General features: G+C 33.4%; 2 protein-coding genes across 2 annotated transcripts in view; one reads left to right on the top strand and one right to left on the bottom strand.

Annotated features, from left to right (window-relative positions):
• LOC129792167 (alkaline phosphatase-like) overlaps nucleotides 1-23083 on the bottom strand; it is a 531254-nt gene that overhangs the window by 151704 nt on the left and 356467 nt on the right. The window lies entirely within an intron of this gene.
• LOC129786945 (nephrin-like) overlaps nucleotides 14550-23083 on the top strand; it is a 91899-nt gene continuing 83365 nt past the window's right edge. The window contains exon 1 of the mRNA XM_055822212.1: nucleotides 14550-15120. The gene's annotated coding sequence lies outside the window, so the exon portion shown is untranslated. The remainder of the gene's footprint in view (nucleotides 15121-23083) is intronic.

The following is a 23083-nucleotide window of genomic DNA, read 5'->3' as shown; positions in this document are numbered from 1 at the left end:
GAGAATGCAGCAATATAAACGCCTTTTATACTCAAAAGCTTCAGTTGAATATGCAGACTTTTAATTACATTTTACATCAGTTACATTGCACGATATAATCATAATTTATGTAGGTAGGTATATGCCTGTAAAATACCTGACAATGAGATACCAATTGTCATAGCCAGGTACTACGATTCAGACTTATGGGGTGGGTCCGTCCGTACGACCCCATGGCCCACGAGCAACTGAGCCAACCGTACTAGGGTGGTTGGGAGAGAGAGTCACCTTAAGACTCCCGCCAACCCCACACTCATAAGCCAATCTGTCCTATACCATGACAGTTAGTACCAGCGGTACTACATGCCTACAATTGTTTCGGTGATAATTTTCAATTAAACAATTAAATAAAGAAGTACCTATATAATTGTAGTTTCCGTGCATTACAGCACTTGTAAGATTTAATTACATACCACGGTTACGTTTTATAAAAAAAATCTTGTTAGGTGATACGTATGTACATACATAGGTATTTTAGGACTCAGAAAATCGTGCATAGTGCAGATTTTTTAAAAATAATTCTTAAAGATTTTTCTGATCGAAGAGTTGTTTCTGACTTCAATTTTGAGTTTGTCGAATATATATAAATATTCTAAAAATAGTAGGTATAGGTCTCTATCTAAATAAGGATTGGTCAGATAATTTTGGAATCTAGAAGAATTATAAGAAAGATTTCCGAGTAAGATTTAAAGCAAAGGGTGAAATTCATTAGTCAGACAGTCTTAAGATTTCTTAAGTTAGGTAGAATCGGACTAAATGTACATTTTTCGATTCTCGAACTCAATCAGGAAAAATCTTTGAAAAAGATTAATTTAACTCGATTTAGCTTGACTTAAGAAATCATAACTTTCGATTAAGAAAACTTTAGAGATCCTTAAGAAAATTTTAAAAATCTTGAGAAATCTTTAATTTTGGTTAAGAGAAATTGAGAAGTCCTTAAGGAAATTAAAAGAATCTCAAGAAATCTTAAGACTGTCTGACCAGTGAATTTCACCCAAAATCTCATTAAATAGCTTAAATATTAATTAAGATAAGTATTTTCACTTTTGAAAAATATTTTATCCCATTTTATCCTTAAAATATTTATTCAAAGATTCCTCTAGAACTTTTAATATTATTTCACCATCCCTTATTTTTAATTTAAACTCTAGTCAATCCTAAGTTAATAATGTTTTTGCTCAAAACTGTTAAAAAAATCGAAAATTTTTATAAAAAAGAAAAAGTCAGAAAAGAGAGGATTTCTAGCAAAATCAAGGCCTTATATATAATTCTGATGGTGATAACGAGATGCTCAATTAAACCATTTTTCCTCGTGACATGTAGCTTTTGACAGGCACCATCCCACACAATATTTAAGTAGTCTGCAAAGAGACCCAAAGAGAATCTTTACAAAAGTGAAATTTCTCCTCTTGGTAGATTCCATCGCACGGTGCGCTGTCTGAATTAGTTCGTTAGCGTGTTTATGATGGAAACATTGATAAGTTGGAAGAGTGTCTCAATTTTCCTTATGTATACACCTATAAAAGGAATAAAAAGGGAGCTGAGAAGAAGCCACAGCGGAGATGGTGGCAAAGTGGGAGAAAGATTGAAGAAAATTTAGTGGATGATTTTGCATCTTCTCTCTTTTGTGTGTATATTTTACTCATACTTCACCCTCACCCATCCCCCCAAATGGGTGGATATATATAGCATGACACACTTCATAAGAAGCTATGAGTTTGAATATTATATACACCAGCATCGCCGAAGGAGATATCGATGCTGTTGGGGAGGGGTTCAACACAGTGTGACTTGCAGAATACTGTCGTCGCATCTCTCTGTGCCTTCCATCGCGACAATTTATATAACTAACAAATTTTATATGCTCTATATAGAGTTGAATCAGAGAAGAAGAACATTAAGCGACCTACACACACCCCACCATCTATATTAAGTTACTTTAGTCACTGTACCGTGCATAAATTAATATTACCTCATGTTTAATCACCGCCTATCCATAGTTTGTAAGCTCCATGGGGACGTGAGGCGAGGGATGTTTCATACACAAACAACCCCTTCTGCGAACGCATTCACGATGAAAACTTCCCACATATATACTTCCACCATCTATAAACATATTCATATCTGTTGAGCTTCCTCTGTATCGAGATTTAGGCATGTATGTATGTATATTTTGTTGGTGAAACTTTCGGCGGTCTCCGCTTCTTGCTATCAATGCCATGACAGTGCTAAATTATACCATGAGCGGGTGATGATGTGGGTTAATAAATTAATACCTTTAATACTCAATTTTAGGTAGAATCGGTAGTATATAGATCCCTCCATATTGTATCCTGGCGATTAATAAAGAGCAAATCATTGGCAATATGTGAGGAAAAAATACCATAATTTGGTTTTTTTGCAATATTGTATTAACAAAACTCAATATCGCTTGATTGGCGTTAATTGTTTCAAATTTTTAACTGTCGAAATTAATTTTTAGTATGAAAATATTGCATTAAACCGAAGAGCTTTTAAAAAATTTAAATCAGAGTCGAAGCTGTATTCCAAAGTTCTTGATAGGTTAACCTCCTACCGAAAGGACAAAGATTTAGGTAAAAAAAATGTTTTGTATAGCAGAATGTGCAATATTTCAAATATTTCATGAAAATTTCAATTTTCTTCTTTACTTACGATTTTTCCTCTCTCCTGGACTTTGGACCAAAAAAAGCTAAATCTCCTGACATCTAAGTGCCTTGACAGTTTTACAAAAACCGTCACAACACCTATTAATTGATCCTATAGTGACATCCAATAATTACATATTATAGGGATGCTAAAAATAGATATTTTAACGAAAACCAGCACTAAACAAGGAGAGTAGGTAATGTCAATTTCAATTTAAACTAATAATTCTCTTAGTTTAGGATTATCATACAATATGTGGTAGAGATTCTGTCAATTCCTAGTTTAGATCACAAACTAATACACTCAAATTATGTTGACACCCATAATTTATTTACTAACATAAATCACCCATTGATTGGTAATTTGAGGCATTGACAATGATATGTAGTTAATGGTGTAATCAATACAAATAGTTTCACCACAAACTACCTACAATTTAAACACAAATTATTTGAGTGCAAAATCTACTTTTAAAAGCTTAAACGTTATGAGAGTTTCTACTTCACAACATATAGATTAATTATTCTTCGATAATTTATTAATTGGATTAGAAATCGAATAGATAAGATTTTTGTAATTTCAGAAAATGAATTTTAGAAAATTCCAGCGATTTTCTATCTTATTACAATTTTCATTAAATTGGCAAAAATATTCCAAAATATCAAGAAAAAAAAACCAATCAAATTCTTGAAAGTCTCAAGGTAGAATTCATCCACATTTCAGGTAAAACGTATAAAGTTCACCATTTCATCACATTCAGGGAGTTTCATGTGGCTTTGGATCTCACAGTGGGAACACCCTCACTGATTATAAAATTACAGAGTTAAAATTCCACAGCACAATTATTTGGGTTGGAAAACTTTTATTTTGTCGTTCTTTGTTGAAATTTTACAGCTTTTGAAAAAAAAAATAACAAATAAAGAAAAGCTCATGAAGTTTAGTTGCAACAACATTAATTATAAATGAAAATAAATTAAATCTCAAAATCTAAGACATGGATTTTTAATTTATTTAGGGCTTTAGTGTTAGATCCTGTTTAGTCCGTTTCCTTAAGTTTTTAAAGCTTTTAATTTTTTCAGATTGGTAAGTTTTTCTAAAGTGAGGCTCTTGAGACACAGCTTAAGTAAACGTAAACCTTCCCTAAAAAGCTTGGACCAAGCTTAAAAAAAAATGACCTGGATTTAAAACGTAAGCCTAGTTCGGAAAACTGAGGCAAAGTTTAAAAAGCTTAAACTTGGATAAAGGAAACTTAGCCAAGACTTAGTCGTGAATTTAAGTCAAGGATACTATTATTCAAATAATTAAGCGTGTATTACTTCTAAGTAACAAAAAACCTTACCAGGATTTTGACGTTTATTTTTCATTTATTGTAAAAAATACTTTTTGTAAAACATTTTTTATTTATTTTAAATTAAATCATGAATTTTAGAAGTCGAAAATTTTTTTTTAAACTTTTTAAGTTCAAAAATATTTTGTGTACCATCGTATGAAATTTAAAGTTATACAACTTCTTTCAACACATAGTGCTCTGTCTCAAAGGAAAATGTATATTTTTTCATTTATTTTCCCACCCTAAAGCGCGCAGGAATGCACCACACTCCTTTATATACATATATGTATATATTTTTAATATGCTACATTTTTTTTGTAAATGTAAACGTGTCTGTGACGTTATTAAAGAGATTACATGCTTGCATTTTCATGTAGGTTTTATAACAAAACCTACATATAGGGGTGTTCATGGCTCAATTGATGTGTAAGCGGATGCTTTAGAGAAATACTGATTTGTAGATTTTGGTCACGTCTCATCGAGGATCAGGTTCGGGTTTTCTGGACACGCGATAGGAGGAAGGGGATGAGAGTGAGTCTTGGAAGCGCGGATAGTGAATGCCAGCATCGTGATATGCTGAAAAATCTCCTATTCACATCCTACATGCCCATATATTCGCACCACGGTGTGACATACCAAGCCAAAAATTTTCAAACACGTTTTCAAACTACCCCATATGGCTATATTCACGTCTCTACTATTTCTCACCATGATGACATTGATCTCCCATGATCATGACTGTTGATTTTTACCCTCTTAATGCTCTTCCATTATTTGTGGTAAATATTTGACCATCAATGCATCCGGAATCCTTCAAAGAAAAAACAAAAGGAAAGAAGACCAACTGACTTTCCGGAATGATTTGAGAGGATTGAGAAGAGATGGGAGGATTAAAATATCTGACTAACATATAGTGGAAAACCCCCATCCAGAGTGCCCCCTAAATGTGAGAAAATTCACCAGAGTCCGTTGAAAAGAGGGTGTTTTCCAAGCACACAAAACAACCAATTGAGACACCACTAAAAGCTTCCCTCACACTCATTGCACTCCTCCACACACGATGTTTGGGGATGGTTGAATTTGATTGCACGGAAATTGCAAAAATCCTCCCTACGGTGAAGAATTGTTTAGTCAAGCATTTGCGGAACTTCTGATTAACAAAATTTCCGTGAGCAAAATAGCGCAACGTCGTAAACATACTTGCAAGTTTTGCCGTATACCTGTAACCTATCTTGCATAAATATATGAGCTTTCAAAGGAAGATTCTGCATACTAAAAACAACAATTTGTACTATGAATCGTTGAGCTTCAAAAGGGAATATTGCTTAGGGTTTTATTTGAAATTTTATTTTAAAACAAAAATTATTTTTAGTATGATTTTTTTTAGTCTTGCCTTTCCCTAAAAAGCTTTAAAGCTTTATTGTTTTAAAGAGTTAGGCCTTTTTTTTTAAACTCTATGATTCATTTAGTCCCAACAAGATAAAATTGTAAAAAAAAAACAGAACGAAAATCTTTAAAATATAAACCAATGATAACACGCAAGTTATGAGAGTTAGTATGCCTAAAACTGATATTTATGAGCTGTTATATTAGGTGCCTACCTATTGTTTTTTTATTGGATTATTCGAGCTTTAGAAAAGTTAGTTTCGAAATACTTTATAATAGTAAAGTTAATTCAAAAAGCAAGATAAAATAATTCTACGAATTGTACTTCATCACACTGACCCTGTACATTTTACATTTTCCCTTTGATATTTTAACAAGTTTCGAGAAATTGTATTCCAAATATTATATTGTACCTACATTGTATAATAAAATGAGTATTTTTTACATAAAAAACATAAATGACAGTGAGATTTAAAATATGTATACTTGCCGTGTGAATAATAATCACCGCTATTCTGAATAATTCCAGCATATATGATATAGTCGTGATAATTGGTATCGTGAAATACAATGATCTACTATAATGTGTTATTTAAACAAATAAATCAGTTAACAAACACGCAAATGAATACATTATCGTAGCAAAAATTGTATTAATGAGACACTGAATACAAACATTGCGCATGATTTCCAGTAATACTTATTAAATTTCATAAATATTCCATGGGTCAGAATTGATCCCTTTGAGTTAAAATACCAAATTGTATTGGAGGCATACATATACTAACTATATAGTATATATAATATTATTTCATGTGAAATTTGTTGCTCAATGTAACTATGTGGCGTTGTAGGTTCATTTATTGTAGTTTCTTTCAGAACACCGATTTTGGGTATCTTTAAAAATTTAAAATTGTCGGATCGGGCTCAAACTTGGAAAGAACATGAATTAATATTAAAGATTTTAAAGAAAATAAATAAACATTGAAAAATTTAATTTTTTTTCCAAGTAAAAGTAATTTTCGGTTCTTAAAAAGAGTATTTTAGACTACAAATAATATAGTTCGGTAGTAAAAGCAAAATGGAGAAATTATTTTTTAATAAATAGTATAAAAAATAATTCTGAAATATTCACCCTTCAAGTCTGATAAAAATGTTTCTTTCTGAAAAAAATCTTTTTTTTAACTGTTTATTCTCATTCTTAGATTTTTCCATGAAACAAATGACATTCACTTTTGAATTATTTTTAAATTATTTTTTATTATTAGTTCTTTTTTTACTGGACGATTTTTTTTACTACGGAGACTTTTTAAAATTAGTTTTTAACTTCTTCTTCTTTATGGTTAAATAAAAATTAAAGAAAAAAATATGAACTTCAAATTTAAAAAAGGATTTTTTTTTCAAATTACAACATTTGCATGGGTTTTATATCGGAACGATACATAAATTATTTTATGCAAAATAGGTAACCTATATACTGCACCCACCCCATTTGCACTATGGAATTTTTTTAATGTACCAGAAAAAAGACAGCTTCCGTAAGTGGCCAGCTTACCGGTACATTTTATATTAAATCCTCATAAATTGCATGGATTTTATGTGTGCTTAACGATTTAAATTAAATATTCGAAAGGTTTAATTAAAAATGGCAATTGAGTCACGTGGAAAATGGCATGAAAAGTGGCATTTGCATTCATTTTTTTTTTCATAATAAAGGCTCAAAATGGAAAATGAAGTGTAAAAAGTTCACAGTGTGGCAAATACAGCGCGTATTATGAATTCTGAAAAGTTTGTTGTGTGAAAAAATAATTTTTATCAAAATAGGAGTGAAAAAAAATCAATACAGAAAGATGCTTAACATTTTGCTGTGTAGTATACTTTACTTTCAGGCAATGTCTTTTGCTATATTGTTGTATGTGAGGTGGTGAAGAAGGTACATACATAAATAGTAGAGAGAAAAAAACCATATAAGAGCTCTTTGCTGTGACTACACCACACTCTTCCTCTAACGGCTCAGCATCGCGCTACTTTTGAAACTTTTAATGGTTACTCTGGCTATCTCAGTGGCCGAAATATGCTACCTAGTTTGTGAAATTAAAGAAAAACTTGTGAATTTTAAAATATACAGTCACATTAACTATATGAAAACTCTATTTATAATAACACGCCACCTTGGTTGTTTTCCCCAGGAAGCCATATACCCTGCAGCCCCCATATGCGATTGTCCCTTATCAACCCGAGTCTTGTCCCCGCAGAGAGTTGTTGACATAATTTACATAACTGGAAAACTTTCACATGGAAATATTTAATAATTAATGAAATAGTTTCCTCTCATAAGGCGACATTATAGCCCCCTCCCCCTTTGCACTTCCCCATATCCCTTACATGCATATATTATACATATATTTGAATCTTGCATGTGAATCTCTCTGACGATATTTCGTGAAAATTATGACTTTACTGTTTTTCTCATGTTGAGATAACTTTTTTTCTTAAAAGCATAAGTACATAAGGAAATGCAAAAGAAATACCTAATGTATGATTTTATGAATTAAGCATGGACTCACCAATCTATTATTCTAAAAATTACCTTTTAATTTAATACATAAGAATTTTATGTGAATTCTGATGTTGTTCCTTGAATATTAAAAGCATTAGAAAATTTATACATAGCATATTTAATGAATAAGTAGGAATATTCTTAGAATTTTCTTGTCACAGTTTATTCAATTTTCTCGGAATTTGTTAGATATGAAATTTGAAGATGTTAAACATGCCTAGAAGGAAATTATCCCGAAAAAAGATGAAGAATAATTAAAATTGTTTTGACTTCTAAGAACTTTCTCTTTTACGGACTATTCAGATGAAAAGTACCTAAAATTTAAATATTTTTTACGAATATTTAACCATCTTATCATATTTTAGCTGTGTTTCTTCCAGACACAGTTTTTTTTAACCCTCAGTCTGCCGTACATGAAAAAAATCATGAAGGTATAAAGGTGACTAAGTGTTCAGATGCTTATTACGTTTTTTTTGCTACCTAAGATTGTAGCGCCTCCTGTGGGCGTTATTAAAAGTTTTTGTATCCTAGACATTTAATATAGAGTAACTTTACAACCTTCACAACGTAAACCGTTTGACAAATTTTAAGATTTTTTTTAAAACTTAATTCAATAAGAAGGGCCTGGGGTGCTGTGGATAGCGCGCTTGAGTGCGCATCCAAAGGTCGCCGGTTCGAACACAGAACCCGGCAACGCGCCCCATCCGCCAACGTGCATTTAGATCACGTTGACCGGTTGGATCAGGAGATTGATACACTCCTATCCGTAAAATGGCCCACACGTGGTAGTATCTAGCAAGGCCGCCCACTACTTCTCCGCAAGGAGAACAACAACATCATATAGGGCGGCCGGCCCTGTTCCTATATGGGACGTAGCGCCAAAATATTTATAATTCAATAAGAGTAGACTAAAATCTTAAAATCGGCTTATGACGTGATTCACACAGTAATAATTCAATAGTTTTTTGACCACTGAGGATGACACGCAGAGTGTCGAAAGCTCTGACAATTCGAATGTTTTAATTGCAGAATCACAAATCGACGCTCACCGGAAGTAGTATTTCAAAAATTCCCCATTTTCTCAATCTAAATTAAGAAAATTACCCCATTTTCCCCTACAATACTCTAGGGCCATTAATGTACTTCTCATGGCATACTAAGGGTTAACACGATTATGTGCTACATTTTTCATGAAACTGTATTAGAAAAAAAATCTTTCTAAAATCAAAAAAGCTTAATCAAGTTTTTTTTTCTACATTTCATGCTGGTTGTAAAGGGGTTATTTTCTCTGACATACTGATAAAGACCCGGATGTCTCACCCGGATGAAAGATGATTGATAAAGTCATGATTTGGGATCTAAGGATAATTTTAGATGCCTTATGGTTCCATCCCCAAATACCTTATCTACAATAGAGAACGGAATTAACAATTAATCGATTAATTAATTTATATCATCGAAATTTTGTCAACTACACTGTCAAATATTTAAAATATTCAAATAAAATACTCAAAAACATTGAATAAAATTAATGTTACTTCATTGTGGAAATTCTGACATTCATTAAATCCTCAATTATGATGAAATTTCGCAGTTCGTCGTTGAATAAAGAACGCATGTATGATTTCATCAGTGAATACTATATATGTGTGGGACAAATGAAGTTGATTTGGGGATGCTTTTACATTCTCTAAATCAGCTTCTATATAGAAATTCAAAGTGGTACCCTAATTAGTATAATTTCAATGTGAAGTTTTAATGAGAGTGAGATCGTTGCTAAAGTTGTATATGGAGACACTTTGTGGTGCTTCACGTGAAAGCACGGAAGCTTGATTTGCGGGAAAAGCTCTCGCGGCAGATCAATAGATTGGGCAAATATGGAATTTCTGGTGTAATTTTATACGGTGCACCGGATTTTGTGGTTTTGTGTCAGTGACATTCACCCATGGGTGGGTATTGTTAAACCCTTCCTAATTGCTCCGCGTTATCACTGCACGTGCGAAGGCGATATACGGTCCGTTCTGTATTCAATATTAACTTTTAATATTTGTGTATATATTGCAATATGTATATAGGTATTGATTTATGATTTGCGCATGAGTGCTACGAAGAAGCCGAAGTTGGTACCATAGTAAAAGTAAGTGGTGTGCTGAAAGTGTACTCCACACAGTCTGACAATCTCTCATGGACACTTTGTGAGGGAACCCCCCATATTTCGGTGGTCACCACACCGGCTACGTAATCACAGTGGCATTCTCTGCTTCTGACTCTCGGCACAGAGACTGCTGAACCCCCCCGCATCGCAGAAAAAGTATACCCAGAGAGCTTTCAACACCAAATCTACCGAGAGCTTTTTTTTTGGCACATCCTCCCCTACAGCCGGGATGCCGTTAAAATTGCTTCACGTGCAGAAAACAAGGAGAAGAAGGGTCGACAAGAAGTGGCCGATAAGTTGACAAATCATCATATTCTTTGGGACCACGGCGAAGAGGAAAAAATGTGTGGTTTGGCATGGGGATAAAAAAGCTGCTGTTTATTTTAGTCACTTTGGTTATTTGATTTGGGGGTTGTCCCTAATTTGAAAAATACTTCAACATTGCCACACAATGTACGTGATCCGGGTGGACATACCTATACATACTATATGTAGTAGATAAAATACGAACAAAAAAGAGGACGTGCCACTACTAAATCGATATACTTTTAATCCATTTCGCGTTCTGTATATTTTATCATAATCAAATTTGATTGAAATCACTGAAATTATTCACACACAATGAGCTCAATGATTGGAAAAATGAATATGAATTGTTTCTGAAACATTGAAATTTTTAAAATTGATAGCCAATTTTGAGAAAGAGGGCGATAAGCACAGGCATTTAACCCAGATATGTTCAGGGATTTTTGAGAATTTTTCGCAAGATTAATTACCCAACGAGAGAAATCGCTTGAAAATAGGGAAAATTTTCGTAAATCCGTCGGCAGGGATTTGTCGAGAATTGGTCAAAATCTCGACGCCTCGACGAAAATGGGGAATAAAAATCCCAATTTTTCTGCCGACAGTTCGTCGAAAGCATCTTCCCTATTTCTGCCCAATTGGGAAGCTGATGTCGAAACGTGGCCGACCATATTCCGACCTACCGTCGAAATAGGGCAGAAATAGGAAAAATTTTCGAAAGTATGTCGACATATATTGCTTTGATTTCCTCGTTATTTGTCTCTTTCTCTCCAATAATATTCAATTCAAACAACATATTTTTATATTCTTCTGCTCTTTTCACACATCACATGATTATATTGGGGCCTCCATGGCGTTATTTTACATGACAACAATAAAATGCCAAGACAAAATGGAACACGATATTAATAAATATTAATATTTTTATATTGCGACTTATCCTGACGCTTGGTCTTTGGAAAACCATGCCACACCCTTTTCCCGACATGAATATTTGCCATAGGCGATAAAATGCCATTGCATTTCATAAAAAAATTAATTTTTAATTTTATTTTAATTACACATAAAAAAAGAAATTTTCCAAAACCTTGTTGAAAGTATTTTTAAAATTTCTTTACACATCCTGTAACATGTTGGTCAACTTATTTTGGATGCAAAAGTCTCAGATAATTAATAAATCGAATTTAATTTTAGCAAGTAAATTTTTGATTTGCCGCGCACGAATAAGTACGCCATTGAGCTCATTAACCTCCAAACCTTAAAGTCCATCTGTTGACAAAATATGAAATCAAAAATCTGGAGAAGGGCAGAAATTGGGAAGAAATAGGGCAAAAATTGGGAAGATTGTCGAAAGCATGTCGAATATTAGTCGACAAGCGGCCTTATTTTTTCCCTAATATTAAAGGAAATGGAGGAAGGAAAAATTTCGACAGACTGTCCACACCCAATTCCCTATTGGGAAGGCGTCGAAACTTTTTCGAGATATCTTCCACTTGGGCTGCCCAATTTTTTCATTTAAAAATAGGGCAGAAATTGGGCTGCTTGATAGGGAAATATGCCGAATATGTTACGAAAGATGATTTCCTTCCAAAATAGGGCAGCTACTTTCGACATATTTTGGAAATTATTTCCACAAAGTCAACATTTGGGAAAATAGTTCTCGTTGGGTAATTGTCTCGAAAAGTAGATTTTAAGCTAAAATTCTTGAATTTTCACGCAAGCTCTTATGTTATTTGTATGTTCTTAAAGTCAACTAATAAGATGATTTTCCGAGTTAACTGGACAAATCTGGGGTTAAGAATTTATAGGTCGACATGATACTAAATTCTTTAAAATAAAAGGTGGATCAAAAATTAATGCAGATATTTGATCGTCTATATCTTTTGACTGGGTTGAGATATCTCAATGCGGAAAGAAGAAAATGTAGAAAACTAAAAAACTTTCATTTCTTTGTGAGTTCAAGTTGATATCTTGAAAATTGTAGCAGCTACGTTCAAAAATGTGAAAATCTTAAAAGTTCCTTCTCACATTTTTGGGTCTAGCTCCCACAATTTTTGAGATATCGACTTCAATTCGGAAGCAAATGAAAAGTTTTAAGTTTTTCTACATTTTTCTTCTTTCCGCATTGAAATATCTGTGCCTAGTCAAAAGATAAAGACGATCAAACACATGTATTAACTTTTGACCCACCTTGTATAACACAAAAAATTTTGCACTTAAGCTCAGTAAAAATTAACCAATCAACACTCTATTTGAATTTTTTAACCAATTAGTGATAATCTTTAATTCATTTTCTTATTTATTTACAACTAGTTTTACATTTTAAATTAATTTTTTAAATTGTTAAAGGATAACTATGAAATGTTAGAAAAAATGTCAGGATACTCATTTTCTCTTAAATTTCAACGTAAAACTTAAGCTAACACTTAGCCCACATTCCTTTAAGCAGGAGGAGCGATAGTGCAACGTTGCTTTAAATAGAGAGATCATTTTTTTCTTTCCTTTTAGGCTCAAAATGTAATAATAAGCGAAACATTGAGAAAAAATATCCACCCAATGTCTAGGGGAACGTGGCCCAATTCCGACCTCCTTCGACCTTTTTTTAAATTCGATATTACAAAAAATTGATAAAACTTAAATGTAGAAAGTTATGGGAGCAAAAAGACCATTAAATGGGCTTTAAAATGGTACCAAATTTAAGAATAGGTATTGTTTTTTATTTTATATCATTTTTTTTTTATCATTCTGTGCGGACCTTTGGAGGTCGGAATTAGGCCACGTTTCCTTATACATATAACACAGTTTTGTAATTAAATATCATTTAAACTAATTCAATAGAGTCAGGTTATTAATCCTAATTTCTGTGTCTAAATATTAATATGCAAATAGCGCAAATAAATAGTAATTTACAATTAAACAAAAATTTTAATAGTTTGTCAAACACTCTGCTATTTCAGCATATAAATCGACAAATTTCGCAAACAACGCACCAACCTCCAATGCAAATTTGTTTAATAATAATCAATCATGTGTATTATTAATCGATTCTTCTGATGAATTTCAGCTAATAATAAATAAAGCAATTGAGGCATTCGGAGAAATTACAACAAAAAGGAAAAAAAAATGTCACTGGAAAACCAATTACATACCTCTAAAATGCTGGTCCCGCTGCTACACATCGCACCATACCAATATCGAATGACAATTTCGGTTGTGTGACAAAGTCATACGTTTTCCGTTTCGCTTAAATAATTACTTATGTTGACCTTTCCGCCAGAATTTCAAATGAGCGCCCGAGCACAATTTCCACTTTGATGGTACTCTGTGAACTTTTTCCCACGTTCCCTTGGCTCCGCTGTGCCCTTTTTAGTCGCATGTCCATCGGGAGGGACATTTGTCGTGTGTAGTGTGGAAAAGATATGGATATGTCAGAGAGTGTTATCCTGTGTTAGTTTTCCGGAGGTATGGAGGAGAGAGAGATATAAGGTACCTCTCTACTTTAAATTATTCCTTATTCTCCGTATAATTTCGTCCTTGTGCGAGATTGGGGATGTGGAATATATATAGTGTTGCGGGTACCAGCTGAGATGAATGGTAAGCATGAGAGGAAGATCCTCGCCCATCATGAAATGAGAATACTCACCGGGGATGATACGGCGTGGGAAAATGAGAAGACAGTGGGTGGATGGAGGGTATATAGCATTTTTATCAGTACATTATTCCTTCCCTTCTCCTTTGACGGAGGGGTGCGAGCTCCTCCAGAAAAGGGGTGGTAGAGAGGCAACTTCGGCATCTCCTTTGGAGGTGCTTCGTTTTAGGATGTAATACTACGCGAGTGCTACTGAATAAACAGTCAGTATAAATGGGTATCCAACACGGGTGTGCTTTGGGTGCGACCTGAATGGCACAGAAGCGCATGCGATATAATCGTATACTACACCGCTGAACATGGGGAAATGTGTCAAGCTGAAATTTCCCTCAAGAGGTCAGGAAAATCCACTGGTGTGAGCAGTATGGATACATTTCACATTCATACCGTCTTCTCATCTAGGACAATTTCCCCAACTTTCATCTCTGTCGAAACCCAATGCCTGTCTTCCTTACTCTTGTCGCAATAAATTGTAATAGCCCCATACTACGGGGTAAAGGAAACCACCACCCTATTTACAGCGCCATCCGAATGGTCTTACGGATGGTGAGATGCCAGTAGTGTACTCTGTGCCGTGTATGTGAAAGTATCTATGACCGTTCCGTGGACGACCCGTCCTAAGAGATCCCATTAAATTTGGCTCTTTTTGGGTGCTCGTTGGATGTATCAAAGCCACAGTCAAATGTGAATTAGTGAATATTCTAGCTGAGATGGTTTAATCCAAAAGAAAACCATGTGGACTCTCAATGCCTAGGAATCACACTAATTTCCCAACCATTCTTGGGTCTGTGGAAACTTCCAAAAACGAACTTACGGATTTCCCGGATTATTAAACGAGGACAAATGTGAAAATTTAGTTGAAAAAATAGAAACATATATAGTGGAAATCAAGAATAGTCATTCACCTCAATCAGTGGACAGACAGGTGTGTTAGTGCAGCAACCCCAAAGTAGAAAGTTTGGCGCGCAAAATTAATAATGTGAGCCCGATTGGGGCAGAAGCAGCATGAAAGTTTTGTGCTAATGTGAATTGTAAGAAATATTACGTACTATATCATCGTTCTTGCCACCAAATCAGTGACTCAGTGTAATTAAAATGATTCATTTCTGACAAATTATTTTGTAGAATTCTGTGGGATTTTTTGAAACGTCCAATATTTCATCAAAAAATTCTTGAACTTGAGTATTTTTATGAATATCTCGAAGTGATAAAAAAATTTAAAATATTCTCATGATTGTTACTTTTTTTTAACTCAACTCAGGTGCTTTTTTATTATTTTTTTTAATTAGTTTCTGTTACGTTCTGAAAGCTCTTCCATTTGGTTGCAGGTATCAATTCGATGTTGGTGTAAAAGGAAAGTTTTAGGCTCTTTCAAAACTATAAACGTAAATGGTGTTAGTTTGTCAAACGTATTAAGTTTAATAACAATGGACACATCCGGCTTAATTAAATTTTTATGGATACACGAACTTTTAATACTTTTTTTTTAACTCGATATAGGTAGTAATTTACAAATTAAAACATTTCTTTCTTATAAATTATTCATTAAAGAATATTGAATTATTTAAATCTTCACACAATTACCAATATATTAGAAGTCGAAAACTATATTTTTTTTTAAAAAGTAAGAAAATGTAAAAATTTAATATAAAATTCTAAAAGATCTTAGTTTTACTCCGATTTTCATATTGATTAAGGATCTTATATTCTTTATTGAACGTTGACGGGTAATCAAAAGGATGTGAGTTATGTTCAATGATTCAGGGAAGTAACAAGTCTTAACGTTATTTTTGACGAATATCTAAAAATTTATTAAAATTAAAAAATGAGATATTTCTCCCTTTTTTTTTTGTAAATTAAGAATTAGAACAAATGTAAGAAAGTTTAAAGCATGAACTTAAGCTAAACAGTTATGGTTCCTTTAAACTCGCCTTGGGGTATTTCTAGATATTTTTCCTGGTTTTACTTCAAACTTTTATTTAGCTGAAGGTTAAAGTTAATCCCCAAACCGTGTGGATTAAGAATTCAGCAATACCACCCCTGGGTGTGATTTATTTGTGGTACAGTGTGAAAATTTAATAATAGATATGGATAAAAAAAATGTGAATTCTAGCTGGTGTGTTGTTAAGGAGATTTCATTTTAAGAAAGTATATTTTTTTCCTTTTTCCTCAAGTCTTACATCAATTTTTTAATAGCTCTTTTTGAGACTTTTTTATGACCTTTACAAATATTTAACCTTGAAGATATTTGCGGCAGACATTTTTTTAATTAGGAAAAATTGATTTTGAAAATTTACCTACCAAAAAATCGTTTATGTAAAAATTAAATTTTCAATAATTTTTCTTTTAATTTTTTTTATAAATTATTTAGTTTAATAGTTTAAGAAAAAAAGTTTAAAAAAGTAATTTTCCATAATTTTTCCGATATCGTATTTTACATTACTTCCGCTTATAACTAAAAAAAAGTTTGACTTAATTATATGAGGAAATCTTAAACTTTTTATCCCCCTCATCTTTCCCATAAAATCGTTGGGTCTTTTAAATCAAAAACTAAATTTTGGAAGCATTTGCATGGGTTATGATTATTCATATAAGAATACAAAGTCGGTAAATATTGGCTTAAGTTAGGATTATTATCCTCTTTTTTTCCACCGTGTCGTCTTAAAACATTTAGCTCAATGTTGACAATGAATACATTTGCCCAAGCTGTTACAAAAGCTTTTCTATGTATTTTGCCCCAGTCTCCCCTACTCTAATACAACATTACATTAAAATAAAAAAAATGAAAATACAATTTCTAAAAAAAAATCTCTAAACTGCATTACATATGTACAATTTATATTGTACATTATGCGTACATTCATACAACATACAACGTAATATATTTTACATTTTTCCCTCACAGATTGGTTGCAATTTTGTGGTGTGATATGAATTTTTGGTTAGAGATGGGAGAGAGAAAAGCATTTGATGTGTGGAAAATTGCATAAATTCACTGTACTTTCCCATCCATGTTCACTGACCCAATTGGGTACGAATGGATTGGGAGGAAAATGGCAATAGGAAGGAAAATTAAATGACTGCAATAGTGGAACAAAATGTAAATTTATTAGAAAATTCTGAAATATCAGATGCTACATTTGTGATTGGAAATTTCAGAAAATTATCTAAACGGATGCACTTTAGGAAATGACTATAACGCACAATAAAATGACAAATGGTTACATTTAACCTATGCTCTATAGAGAAGCCATCGGGGTGGAGCTTTTGATTTATGTGCTGTGGAAGGAATTTAAAAATTTCTTTTTTTTTTGGAAAATCTAGAAAATTAATTAGAGGAAATAATTAATTAAGGGTAATTAATTAAGGATATAGAAAATAAATTTTTGTGCTCAAAAAAATTATTTGAAATTCTCACATTTTGGCCATTTTGTTCCTGTAGAGTTTCCAAAATAACGTTACCATCCCTTATTTTGAAAAGCATGAATTAAAAAAAAAAGTAATCCAGCGAGATTTGAGATAATAATTTATTGATTATGCTGATAATTAAATTGTAATGAAACAACAAACTATGATATGTGTTCTATTGAAAAACGACCTGAATACCTAGTATATGGAATTCAATGAAATTAACCCCAAAACCCCCTTAGTTTCTCCTTCAGTATGCTGAGTGATTTTATCCTTGTTTATCCAGCACCGAAGATGTATGCAGATGGATCAAATAAAGGGACTAATATTCCATCCTGTATTGCCGTATAATAGGAAATAATAGTGTGTGTCTTCAGTTCATTTCAAACCTGGTGGAGTTAGTGAAGTAGGATGCTATAGTGGTGATGCTAGAGGAGAGATCATGCCAATGTCCTCATTCCTAATATTAAATTCCGTAGGAGCCCACAGTTCCATTCACTTTGTATTATGAGTGCCACGTATGCATATCAGGCCAGGGGAGAGGATATCAGAGACCCCAAGAGACTACACCACACACCCCCTCACAAATAAATGCCTAGGCAAAACAAACATATTCCCATTATCGTCTACTCTATCCCCATGTTATAAGACTGAATAATACGAAGCGCCATTGAAACCCCTCATTCTCCCCATATATGGCTTACACCCCCCAAAGTTCAATGGGTGTTGGGTACATCCCGCCTCAACCCCTTTTTGTCATCTTCGCTGGAGAAATTCCCATGAAATAGCCAGAAAATTCATTCAATTTCCACTTTTACTAATGGATGCTATATTCCTTTAAAAGTTCTATATAGGGTAACTCTCGGTTCTTCATTTCGCACAGAGTGACTTTCACCCGAAATACCAAAGCAAAAGGTACTTGGGCGAAGCAACCCCCAACCCCATCACAGAACGATAAAGAGACACAATATTTTAATCTGATAAGTTGTGTATCTGGTAAAATTCAACAAACTCAAATTGAATATTTCTTCTCTTTGTTTGTGTTTGTATGTACCATCTTAATTTTCTCTCTTCGGAACGAAACCTTTCATACAAACTTCAGCGTCAGGATACTCAACTGAGATTTACATACATATGTATGCGACCCTCCCTCTTCCATTTGGAATTTCATCATGTTAGAATGATGGTTTATACCGAAGGACGTTGTGGTTAGTTATGGTGAGCAAGTTGCTTGTGCTGAATTCCAAGTAGAAAATGTAGGTAGGTTAAGTGTTTAATTCTTTAAGAAAATTAAAGTTTTTGTTTTAAGGGATATCGATATTTTGTCAACAAATAAAAGAAAAATATAAATCATGAAATTGTTAGAGATAATTTTATCTTGAAAGACTTCTTTGAAGTTTAAAAAACTATAAGAAAAAGATGAGAGAATTTTCTTATATTCGTTTCCTAGAAAAGGCTCAAATGGTTATTTAAAGGTTGATATAATCGATTGAAAAGGAATTTTTTTTAAAATTTCTTTTTGAGAAAAATTTTACGTTTTCTGAGATATTCTTGAAAGAAAAATTCCATTTGCAATGTATGACTCAGACGCACAATAAACTGCTTTACTGCCTTTTTTCTAGTTAGGTTGATTATTGTAATTCAGCGACGGACGCATCCTGTGCAAAAGGAATGAAAAAGCAAAATGAAAAATGAATAAATGAGAAATTTTAAGTAATTCCAATGATTGATCCAAAGGTTTTTGATTTTAAGAGAAGTTTCCCACACATTTTCCATAACAACTTTTTCCTACTTCAGAGGCGTAGTTAGAAATTTATTTAAGTTTTTTGTTGTTATTCTTTTTATTTAATTTTCATGACGTTAAAGAAAGAATCACAGCTAAAAGGAATAAAAAACGACCTAACAATTCTTTTTAATAAAAGCTTTTCTAACGTTTACTATCAATTCTTAGCACCTTAGAATTTCCTTTTAACGTTTATCGTTTTTTTTTCTAACTTCGGCATTTCTTATCTAACATTTGCTATTCATTTCAACTTCTAATGAAGCTTCTTTTGTAAAGTTTGATACATATTCAAACGTTTGACTTTCTTCTCTTACATTTGAAAATTCCTTTTGGTATAAGTTTGACATCTCAAACGTTTGATTATGCTCTTCAACCTTTTGACGTTTCTCTGAAATGATTTTTTTCTAACGTTAAATGTTCTTTAAACTATTAAAAATATTTTTTTTAGTCTCTTAAAGAAAAGTTTGAATTTCTTAAACTTCTAAGGGGTATTTACACACCCAAACATCCTCTCTAACTACGCCCCTGCTATACATACTTGTGTCTCGTATTGATATAATCTTAAATCAGTATGATTGAGGGAGAATTTAATAAAAATTTCATTGCAAAAGATCAATCTGAAATCCATTTATTTCATTCCAACTGAATAATTTACTACATACGCCACATCTCCTGTGGATAACCTCAAAGCTCATGGAGCCAAGCAACTTTGCACAATGCAATTGAAAAACTTTAACAATTCGCAAGTTTTTCAAGAACTTTGCTAATCCTCCACACGCTGTCCATTGAAATCACGAAGCTCATGGAGTATCTTTAGGAATTCTTCTCTGCTTATACTTTCAACTACGTATAAACGGTACCACCAGGTGAGCGTCTGTGAGAACATTTTCGCAAGTATTTCCACCTTCAAAAAAACATGCCATTCGCAATATTGTTTTCACTGCAAAACGAATTTCTCAGGTGTATTCAAGCAAAATGCAATATTTTGAAATCACGTCTACGGGGGATTATGTACAGGAAGATGGGAGCGGGCTTGATAAACAAGAGCGGAAAATATCGATTGCCATGGCAGAGTTTGAAATGGGACCAATTGGATTTTGGATTAATTATTAATCATGATGGTGATTGAAAAAGGTTGACAGTCGTAACGAGATTAATCAATTGAGCTGTAATTTAAAATGTAAAATAAAAAGAGATTTAAGCTTGGGCCAAAAATTAATTGAACCTGATGCTCTGATTGAGTAAAATCAGTTAAAAAACACATTCTCATGTTCAGTATTTTATTACGATCTATTTTATTTATGAATTAAGTATTATGTTTTGTGGAATTGTTTATGAAAAGTATAGGTAAGGGCTGAATAATTCAAATTAAACTCTGTAAAACTTTTTCTTTAATTTTTGATTTTCGTTTATGATTTGAAATATTTCGAATCCGAATTTTTAAGATTTAGAACCTTTCCTCATGCTCACAGGAAATTCCAGAAAAATATTATCTTAATTGTCCTAATAGCCCTTCAATAAGTTTATGTTAAACTTTGACCCCTCTTACAGTTTTTCCTTAAACATACTCCTCCTAGCTCAATAGATCAACTTTCCTATTACTTTGGAGACTCTTTCACACTATTCTCAGTATCATCGGCTGTATTACATCGACCTTCCTTTCAATTGTGATTACATGAGTTTAAAAGAAGGAAGTAGAATTTGCAGAGCAAAAAAAATTCGTCACAATGGAGGTTGTTCAAGTATTACATACATACATAACATACATGTATTATATGTAGCAAACAATACAAATTTTATTAGAATTCTTGCTTGTCTCACTTTCTTGTGTGTCCCTTTTATGGTGAGGAAACGTGAAAAGTTTTGCCAAACACAATGATATGGGGACACACAACTCTATCTTCACCTCCTTTTCTATGCCCCAACACCCCGAGGAAACCCACATTTTCTTCTTCATGTTATGCAAAACTTTCTTCCCCGAAAACTCTTGCTAAAATTGTGTATGCGTCTCCCTGTGGTTTTCCACTGCCAGGACCGTCACTTTTCTTGAAAGAGCATGCGAGAGTTGGGGTGAAAAGGTCACATCACCGTACAATCACATTTGATGGCGCGCTGTGGCAGGGTGTGGGGGTAGCAGGGATGATGTCGAGGGAGAAGCACATAAGTTTGTATAACCTAAATACACGCACGAAAACTTTATTATTTTAGCTATTATCACATTATATTCGTACAGTGTTGAATTTGGACGTAGAAAAGGGTGTCATTAGAAACCCTCTACGCACTCCACAAAATTCCACATCACATGCCCAACCTCAAAGCTTTATACCCCCCCCCCCCCTGGAAAATATTTCCCAAATGGGCGGGGGGAACAGAAAGTAAACTCCAGAGGGAGTTTGTATTGACATAGGAAAAATGAGTTTCAATGCAAAGGTCAATATTTAATCGAAATTCAAGCCCGCAGTCTGTCAGTTTTTCAAGCTCCTACTTTTTTATTTAAATCTACAATAAGGTATGAACCTACCCTCTTTTAGAATTTTTTGCGCTCATACAATGCCACAATATTGAAAGAAATTATCGATTTTTTTCTTAGAAGATGCTTTTCGCGTAATTTCTTAATCTTTGATTTAAAGTTTAAAAAGTATTTTTATGAAAATAAGCTGAAGAAAGGTAAAATAAATCCTTAAGAAAGCCAAAGAGATATTTAGAACAACATTGAGAATTTTTCTACGTATTTTTCGGATTCTCAAGAATTTTTATTTTCCAGAATGTTGAGGTCAAATAACGTGAAAATTCCAATCTCCATGAAGTAGAAATTCATTCATTCCACCCTTGAGTAGAGAAATGAAGGGCACTAATTGAGCTAATAGTCTTAAGACGTATATAAAGAGTTCTTAAGCAATAAATAACAACATACTGGCTCAGAACAGACGGCCGTGACTTTTGGTTGACGTCTTCGCGATGAAACTTTTTGGATGTGACTTTTTTGCGCAGACATAACCTCAAAGCAACTTTTTTGTGCAAGAAAGTGAGAAATACGGGAAAAAATGCGTTGCAGTGCCCTCGGGGGGCTTCCCGTATGCTGTTAATGCATTTTCTAGGCGGAAATTTGCACAGTTCTGTTTTTCTATCCGTGAGAATCTATTCCTATCCGTGAGAATCATTTCCTATCCGTGAGAATCTATTCCTATCCGTGAGAATAATTTTCTATCCGTGAGAATATATTCCTATCCGTGAGAATCTATTCCTATCTGTGAGAATAATTTTCTATCCGTGAGAATCATTTCCTATCCGTGAGAATCATTTCCTATCTGTGAGAATAATTTCCTATCCGTGAGAATCATTTCCTATCCGTGAGAATCATTTCCTATCCGTGAGAATAATTTCCTATCCGTGAGAATATATTCCTATCCGTGAGAATCATTTCCTATCTGTGAGAATAATTTTCTATCCGTGAGAATAATTTCCTATCCGTGAGAATAATTTTCTATCCGCGAGAATAAACTTCTATCCGTGAGAATAAACTTCTATCCGTGAGAATAATTTTTCTATCTGTGAGAATCATTTTCTATCCGTGAGAATCATTTCCTATCCGTGAGAATTATTTTCTATCCGTGAGAATCGCATTTTTTCCTGTATTTCTCACTTTTATGCACAAAAAACGTTGCTTTGAGGTTATGTCTGCGCAAAAAAGTCACATCCAAAAAGTTGCATCGCGAAGACGTCAACCAAAAGTCACGGCCGTCTGTTCTGAGCAGGGGGATGCCCAACCCCGAGAAATCAGTACTTTTAGTGAGGCAGCAGGT

This window comes from Lutzomyia longipalpis, chromosome 1, assembly GCF_024334085.1.
Source record: "Lutzomyia longipalpis isolate SR_M1_2022 chromosome 1, ASM2433408v1".
Classification (NCBI taxonomy): domain Eukaryota; kingdom Metazoa; phylum Arthropoda; class Insecta; order Diptera; family Psychodidae; genus Lutzomyia; species Lutzomyia longipalpis.
The sequence above is the reverse complement of the archived record's forward strand: the minus strand, read 5'-3'. Positions and strand labels throughout refer to the sequence as shown.